We start from the raw sequence: 9,129 nt of genomic DNA on the forward strand, positions 1-9,129 counted from the left end.
TCATCCTAATAAGACATTTAATAATCTTTGTGACGAACTTGGCCTAACTGACGCTTGGAGATATCTTAATCCTAATTTAATTCAATTTTCATGGTTTCACCCAAATTATAGCTCAAAAATCTAGAATTGATCACTGGTTAATTTCAAACAATTTAATCTATTCTAACTTTAGCTGTAATATTTCTGCAGCACCTTTAACTGATCACAGTGTAATATATCTTCACATTAAATCTAAGAGCAGATTATATTCTAACAAATATTGGAAATTCAACTCAAGCTTGCTCAAAAATGAGGATTACTGCCAACATATTAAAACATTAATTAATGATATTAAATGCAATGAGGAACTTTCAACTCCAGTAAGAAAATGGGAATTCCTAAAATTTAAAATCCGTGAATTCTCAATCTACTATAGTAAAAAAAAGAAAAAGGATCTTGAACAAAAGGAACATGACATTATTAACCAATTGAATTTCTACTGTAACAAACCCACTCAGAGTGAAGAAGATAAACAAACCATTTTACATTTTCAATCCTCTTTAGATCAGTTGTATATTCATAAAGCTCAAGGAGCATTTATTAGATCTAGGGCAAAGTGGATAGAAGAAGGAGAGAAGAACTCTGCCTATTTTTGTGGTCTAGAAAAAAGACGTCAGGAAAAAAACAGCATAAAATCCATATTAATCAATGACCGAGAAATTACTGATGAAAGAATGATGTCCTTTGAGATCTTTAAATTTTATAGGCAACTTTACACCTCTAAATTTTCTAAAATTGACTGTGAAGCCTTTCTTAAAGAGGTTTCAGATAACATCCCAAAAATAAATGAGGACTATAAACAAACCTGCGATAGTCCTCTCTCTATTGTCGAACTTGATGCCATAATTGGCAAACTATCTCCCAACAAAGCCCCAGGTTCAGACGGTCTCACCGGAAACTTCTATAAATTCTTTTGGGAAGATATAAAACAGTTACTTTACCATGTATTCTTAGAAATCTTTGAGACCTGTTCACTTCCAGTTACAATGAGGCATGGGGTTATAATCTCCATTCCAAAACCTAATAAAGATCCTAGAATCATAGAAAATAGAAGACCTATTACACTCAGGAATTCAGACTATAAGCTCCTAACATACATCTTTGCCTCTCGTCTACAGTCAGGGCTTTCAAACATTGTTGCAGAGACTCAATCCGGTTTTTTAAAGGGTAGATCTATCCATAATAATATAAGACAGGTTATGGACCTAATTGAATACAGTGATTTAATTGAAGACCACGGGTTTATTTTCTTTTTTGGACTTTTACAAAGCCTTTGATTCAGTAGAACACCCATTTATTATATCTGCACTTGAGTATTTTGGGTTTGGTATCAAATTTAGAAATTTAATCGGTGGATTATACAAAAACATAAATAGCTGTGTTCTTCTCTCAAAGGGCTCTACTCAGAGCTTCAACGTAGAAGTTGGTATTCCTCAGGGCTGCCCAATCTCTCCGTACCTCTTCATCTTGGTCACTGAATTATTAGCTATTTATATTAAAAACTGTACTGATATCCAAAAATTAAATGTCCTGGGCAATGAAAATTGTTATCAGTCAGTTAGCAGACGATACAACTTTATTTTTTAAAAATGAGCACCAGATTCAAAAATCTATTGACAAAATTGCTAAATTCTCTAAAGCCTCAGGATTATTTTTTAAATCTGAAAAAATGTGAACTTTTCTCTCTCCATGAGACTCAGATAAAGGAAATCTGCCACATTCCTGTCAAAACTGAAATAAAATATTTAGGTATTCAGCTCTGTAGAGAACAAAAAGTAAGCCAGTTGGTCAATATAGAAAGCAAACTTAAAGAATGTAAATCAAAACTGAACATTTGGCTCCAAAGAGATCTATCATTATTAGGCCGTATTTATTTGACCAAAATGGAAAGTTTATCAAGATGTATATACCCACTCTATTCAAATGCCATTTCAAAGTATTTAATCAAATCTATAAATCAAGTTAATCTAAATTTCATATGGAGAAATAGACCTCATTATATGAAGAAAAGTCATCTAGTGAAAGAAACAAGTGAAGGTGGTCTAAATGTAATTGATTTAGAGTGCCTCAATGCAACCCTAAAAAATCAATTGGCTCAAATCTTGGATTAAGCACCATAATTCCTTATGGTACTGTATCCCTAACTTTATTTTTAACAAATTGGGTGGACTAAACCTTCTACTTGTTTGTGACTTTGACATCAATAAGCTTCCTGTCTCTTTATCAGAGTTCCATAAGCAAATTTTACTGTACTGGAAAATGTTATATGTTCATAACTATTCTCCACACTCCACAATAATATGGAATAACCGATATATTCTACATCGTAACAAATCACTGTTTTACAAAGACTGGTTTGAAAGAAATATTTTGGTCAATAGCACACTTAATGAATGAAAGTGGCAATTTACTAAATTACAACCAATTCTGTGCAAAACATGATTTTAATCCCTCATATTTGGACTTCGTACGTTTATGTAATGCTCTCCCTAAAGAATTTCTTTATCTCTCAAGGAACATTTTGGCAAACCAAAATATACACCCACATATACCTGCCTTATCAATACAAGGAGTGTCAATAACAGACAGAAAATGCAATAATTACTTCATTAGAAAAGTTCTAACAGGAAAAATGTTCCCTGGTTTGCAAAATAAAAATGATATTCAATATAAATTTGATAAAGAAGCAATAACAAAACTGAGAACAATGTATTTGGCCTTTCCTGTTGCTCCTAAAGTAAAGGAAACACATTACAAAATCATGAATAACATATACCCATCCAAAGAATTACTTCAATTGCGCTTTAAAATTCATGAAAACATTTGCACTTTTTGTGAAAAGGAGATTGAAAGCACTGATCATCTTTTTTTCTTTTGTGCTACAATCCAACCCTTTTGGTCTGAAATGCAACTCTGGATCAATTCCACATTTCGTTCTTTACCAGTCTTGTTAAACAGAGATGTTATAATTTTTGGTGTACTACTACAAAATAAAAAAGAAGAACTCTGTGTAAACTTAATATTATGTCTTGCCAAATTTTACATCCACAAATGTAAAATTCAGAAATGTCCCCCTAACTTTGCTTGTTTTAAAAACGAACTAAGATTATATATAAAAACTCTGAAACATATGAATGGTCCTAAACCTCAAAAAGTGTATTCCTACATGTGCGAAATACCCCTGGACTTTATGGACTCTGGCTGAATGAACTCTACTTCCCTTGCTATTATCATTTTCTATTCTTAAATGCACTTTTTTTGTATTATATTGTATTGTTTCTATACAATATGTTATGTTTATGTTCCCTCATCCCAACATGTAACTTCTGACGACACACAGCCATGTTTGTTATATCAAGTTTATGCACCCAGTTGTGTGTAATAATAAAAAAAAAAAAAAAAAAAAAAAAAAAAAAAAAAAAAAAAAAAAAAAAAACTTTGGACTTTGGAAGGAAGTGAGGCTTTAACAAACTTGGATATGGTTTCTAGCCAAAATAACATAAAAATATTATTTGTTGTAAAAAATTATCCAGTTATTTTTGTGGAGATTATTTCAGCCTGTGGCGGTATTTAAATTTAGCTTCAAAATTAGCAATGGCATTAGCATCGACAAAGACGTACCTTGACTTGGAAAAAAAAAAAAAAAAAAAAAGAAAAAAACTCGTGTCCCCGAGCAGATCTGGACCGGCGCACGTGACTCCAATCCCAGTTTCAATGCCTCAATTCAGACACATTAATTAACGATATTCTTCATGGTCAGACTTCCTCATCAACTGTAGGAGTAATACCTAAACAGATGTATTAGTTTCACTTTCGGTAGTTCCTCCCTAAAGGCAAATATGTGGCAGTGTACAGAAGCAATCTGACCAGAACTGAAGAAGCAGCTTGGATGAGCTGCGAAACTTCTTTACTCAAAAACTTTTGTTCAGTTTACAGAACTGAGTTTTTTCTTTGCCATGGATCCTACAACTGAGAGGCTTCACAAACTATTGATATCTGGTGTATATGATTGTATATATACCCCTGTCTTGGCATACAGTCCTCAGGTGCACACTTTGCCAAACTAAACCTTTCAAGCACGCATGCAAGCAGAAAATCTTTTTATGTTTTGTATTTAAAACACATTTAAAACAAACACATAGACACCATACAAGTATAAATGAACATTTTAGGTTTTTGATCAACCCATTTTAACATTGTGTTTTGGCAAATAAAACATTGTCTACTGGCAGAGTTTTTGTGGACCCTTTGTTTGGAATGTGAAAATGTTTTGGCCGTCAGAGAAATTTAATTGGAGACCCCTGTACGTTAGAGTGGAAATTGTCATGTAGGTCAGAATTCTATGGTGGAATTTGTTATGGTTAATATTGGAAGGGCTGATGGTGCAGATTGGCAGACTCACTTCTGCCAGTCAGCAACAGGGCAGCTGTAGCTATAATAGAAGCTTACCACCATTGAGTATAGTGCATAATGTGAATAGAATAGTGAATTAGGCACTGTAAAGCATCTTTAAGAGTCCAAGAAACACTGTATAAATCAAACGTAATATTTTTAGCATTATAAAATATTGATTATTTCCGTCATATTGAACAATATGTCAATATTCACCAGTAATAAAAACAAAAACAAACAAACTACAGTGCATTGGGTTAAAATCATGATTTATTCATCAAATTGTTTCCCTTTCGATACAAGGCTTCATTTAAAACAGAGATGGTGCATACATGGCATTAAAACACCAAACAGCATCAGTACCATTATTATCAAATAAACTGAGACATTTGAATTTCAAAGAGCAGCTCTATGTGCAAAGACAAAATACAACATTAAATCATGATATAAATGTAGATCAGACAAAACCTATACATTAAGTAAACAGTTTTAATAGTAGTCAACAGTGAGATCTATCCAGTGGAGTGAAACACAGCAGACAAGCTTTTCATTGGGAGAACAGCTATAAAACAAAGTCTACGATTCCTTCTTATCAGTGCTCACTTGTAATCAATTATTTTCATTGACTTTTAGTAAATTACACAATGTTTAGAAGTTTAGTTATTTTGGGCACACAACTGTATTGTTAAAGAAAACCGTTAATGTAAGACAAAATGTATTTTTTGAATTGTACCAAGATTATAAACAACATTTTAAAGTTATCATCTTTAAAGGTATTCAAACACATTTTGTCTTACAATTTTGGTTACAAAATTCAAGTTTCATCATTAAGTTAAGGGATAAACTGACCTATGAGAAAATATTAAGTTTGTTTTCATTAATTAGACATTTAACCAGAATAACCCCACTGAGATTTTAAGGGGAGTCCTGGCCTTTAAGGGAGTCCACTTCAAGGTTTGCTTGGGTCCTAAAAGTAAATTTCCCATTCAATTTTCACATACTTTCAAACATTCAAATAATGGCACGACGAAGACTAAGCAGCTATGTGCGCTGTTTTAAGTCCAAAAAGCACATTTAAAGGTGGACTATATAACTTTTTGGTTGGATGTCTGTCACCTGCTTGTTTCTATGGATATGTCACTGCTCTGCCGTGAATGTTCCACAGTATGACATTAAACAGCTCTACCTTACATTTATTAAATTACAAGTGGATTTACAGCTCAAAAGTACCTACAAAAACAGGTATTCTGACTTGAGATCGGGCTTGCCTCTACACAGATCTGACCTGTAACTTGGTCTGGTTTGGTCTCCATGCAGATAGAACGGTTTAATACCATACTGTGAAACATTCAAGACAAAGCAATAACATCTCCATGGAGAAAAGCATTTGACCAGAAAAGTTAGTCAATGCATCTTTAAAACGCAAGATTCAGAATTTTCTTTCTGTAACAATCAGAAACATGGTTAAATCAAAGTACATCATAATAACCAAAATATCATGATATCGTATCGTCAAAAGTCTCACAATAATATCGGAGGCCATCACAATGTATCAAATTACAATTCTCTCTGATTAAATGAATAGTTATGGTGATTCTAATGTCTTTCTTATTCTGTAAAGCACTTTGAATTACTTTGTGTATGAATTGTGCTACACAAATAAACTTGCCTTGCCTGGTGCAAGGATAGCTGGAAAACATTGGAACTACACTGACCATGATCATTTTGGTGTTTTTAGTGCAGACTACATGAAGAAATAACTGCTCTTAAGCACTTTTAAATTGTAATTCTTCATATTATTACAGTATCAAAGGCTTTTCAAGGTTTTCCCAAAACTTTAAAAAGGAAAAAGTTGCATATACACAATTTTGTTAGTCTCCACAAAATATTACAATATATATCGAACTGTGAGATGCATATTGTGAGTTCAAAGTGCAAGTCTTGCTTTCATGAGTTTCCACATAGCTGATTAGCCCTGAGCAAGCTTTCAAACTTACTTTAAAAAAAAAAAAAAGACTAAGGGAAAAATAATGGGAAATTTACTCCTAGAGCCAGGGAGAAGGCAGTCAATGTTTGAGCTATATAGTACATGTTTTTAGTGATGGGGGAAACTGCAGTTCCCAGAACAAACCTATGCAGACACAGGGAGAACATGCAAACTCAGCCTGGGAGTCGAACTTGGGACCTTCCTGCTGTGAGACATCTATTTCAACATCCAGGCTGGGCTTTCTTCAAGCTTGGTAACAGTCAATGTGCAAAGTTATCTTCAGGGCTTTACATGATGAGCCAAAAAGGTATAAAGTTCATCTCATGTTGGCAGGAGGCTGAACTGTAGGATGGCCAAGGGGTTAGGCAAATACAAGACAACTTCTAGCTTCCTCAAGATCGAATCCAAGTTGTAAAAAAAATGAAAAAACGATGCATGTACTTCCCCACTCTTTCTCCCATTTTATGCTCCAGAAGCCAAACATATGGGAGGTGTCTGTGTCTTAGTGTTTTCTGAATAAAATATACGTCATCATAAGAATAAGGCCAGCGGAGAGGCCAGCAATCACAAACTGGTGAATGGACAGGACGTTTTCGAGTGTGTGAATGCGCTCCTCCATGGCGCTCGTGTGGAAATAGTCGTAGACCCCAGCCGCGATACTCCACACAGCCCAAACCGCGTCCACCACGATGTGCATGATGGAGGGAGGGGAGCGATCACAGACTGGAAAAGAAGATAGAAACAGGGAGGTCAAATATAAGACTGATTATTATTACGTTATTTGCAAGTGATTTCCTATATTACAAAAAATAATTCTTGTGAGCTTTAAACCATGTTATAATGTTGTTTCCTCCTCAAAAAACAAAACAAAACTGGAGTTGTGTTTCATTCACGCATGTTTGAGTGAGCCTTTGTTATTAGTTTATCTACATCTCCAAAGCTCAAAATGCTCTGTTCCATCTTGTGATGTCATAAAATGGCAGTGTTCAAGTTCTCAGCTACCTTTTACCTTTTGTTCGGTAGAGATTGGCAATTCCAGATCTGAAATCATCTAAATGTTTTTAGTGAAAGTGTATGGAGTTTAAAAACACAATGGAGCACTTCCTGTATTACCACATGACATCACAAGGTGTCTAAATAGTCTAAAAATGCAGGGCTTGTATGTTAAACATGTGTGAATGGAAAAAAAAAAAAAAAAAAAAAACTCCAGGTATGTTTGTGATGAGGATCAGAAAGCAGTGTAAACAACTTACTTCAATAATATTGAATCAATTTGCACTGCACTGCTGGCTTTGCATTTTTATTCTATCCAAACTGTATATTTTTTGTATTTTATATTTATATTCAGTCAAAGTCTATCTGAGTCTAACACCTTAGACATTTATTTGATCACAGATTCCAGATTTTGAATATGCCATACTTCCAAACAGGAATAAGAACCAGAAATTCCTGTTACATCCTACTTCCTGTTACAAGTACTTTGCCATAAAATATCAGAAACATAAATTCCCAAATATGAAACCTGATCATTTCTATTACTGACTAGACCCAAGACCATGCTTTAGTACAACAAAGATCTGCAGTTGAACAGTACTGATTTTAACTGCCCTCGTCTGTATTAAATAATGTTGACCTAAAGAATACTGTGATGTCATTTGAAGCCAAGCAATTCCAAAGAATTTCTTCACTGACAATGGCTAGTAAAGTTTTTCTTATTCCGAAGTGCAAGGACTGGAGAAATTTATATAACAGAATAACTTGATAGTAACAAAATATCCCACATTTGTAGGTATTATGCATAAAACCTGTAGCTTCTACATGCATGCTTTTTTTGTTTTGTTTTTTGTTCCTTAAATGCATGTAATTCCGGTATTTAGTCTTTAGTTTAGCAGTTCATTCTTGACTGTTTGTATATTTGTTTATTTACTCTTCTTTCTCAATGCACCTTGGTGTGTAATATATGACCAGAAGGGGGGAAATGAATAAGATATGTTACTCAAATCATTAGCTGTAGTTGGATCTGAAGATAATGAAAACGTTAGTCAATATTGCCGTTTTGCCATCTCTTTAAAGCTCACATTTACTGACTTTTTAAAAACTTACAATATTTTAATCTTATGTGTCAAATGCTTAGAATACGAATCAGTGGATGAGATGATTGCCAGATTTTTGCAATTTTTTTCTACTTTCTGACATTCCTAGTAGGTTAGTACAAGAACAAAGAACATATTAAAATGGAATTGCCCTTAGGCTCCTCATGTACAGGCGACGACACGTAAAGATTATTAGTCTAATGCACACTATGTTCTAACAAACTTTATAGCAGCAATGGCTTCTGTCAATTCTGATTTATAATTAAACTTAACCAATATCTAAATAACCCCTTTAAACACATCTGACACAAACCAAATACACTATTCTACACACGAATAAGTGAAATTAATTAAACATTTAAATATAGACTGCTTACACTGATGACCAAATTTGGAGACACTGAAGCTAGTACTTCCACCATCGGCCAATTAATCTAGCGATCCGGTGTTTATTTTTGTCTGTAACAGTTACTTACGACATTAAATTAGGGAATTCTCGTGTCCGAAGTAGCTAAATGATCTTGAAAATCGCTGACAGTGAAACATAGGGCTTTATTTTCATGTTGCCATTCATGTAGCTACACCCTGACCCCAAGCAGCTGTTCTGAGCACTTCCGC

General features: G+C 34.0%; 1 long non-coding RNA gene across 1 annotated transcript; it reads right to left on the reverse strand.

Annotated features, from left to right (window-relative positions):
- Positions 1–4,683: 4,683 nt before the first annotated feature.
- Positions 4,684–9,112, reverse strand: LOC129408704 (uncharacterized). The gene is made up of 2 exons (XR_008632091.1): positions 8,988–9,112; positions 4,684–7,141 (listed from the first exon to the last, which is right to left on the reverse strand). It is a non-coding gene; the product is annotated as an uncharacterized LOC129408704 (long non-coding RNA).
- Positions 9,113–9,129: the final 17 nt, after the last annotated feature.

This window comes from Boleophthalmus pectinirostris, unplaced genomic scaffold (genome assembly GCF_026225935.1).
Source record: "Boleophthalmus pectinirostris isolate CB_2022bp ecotype Guang Dong unplaced genomic scaffold, ASM2622593v1 HiC_scaffold_17, whole genome shotgun sequence".
Classification (NCBI taxonomy): domain Eukaryota; kingdom Metazoa; phylum Chordata; class Actinopteri; order Gobiiformes; family Gobiidae; genus Boleophthalmus; species Boleophthalmus pectinirostris.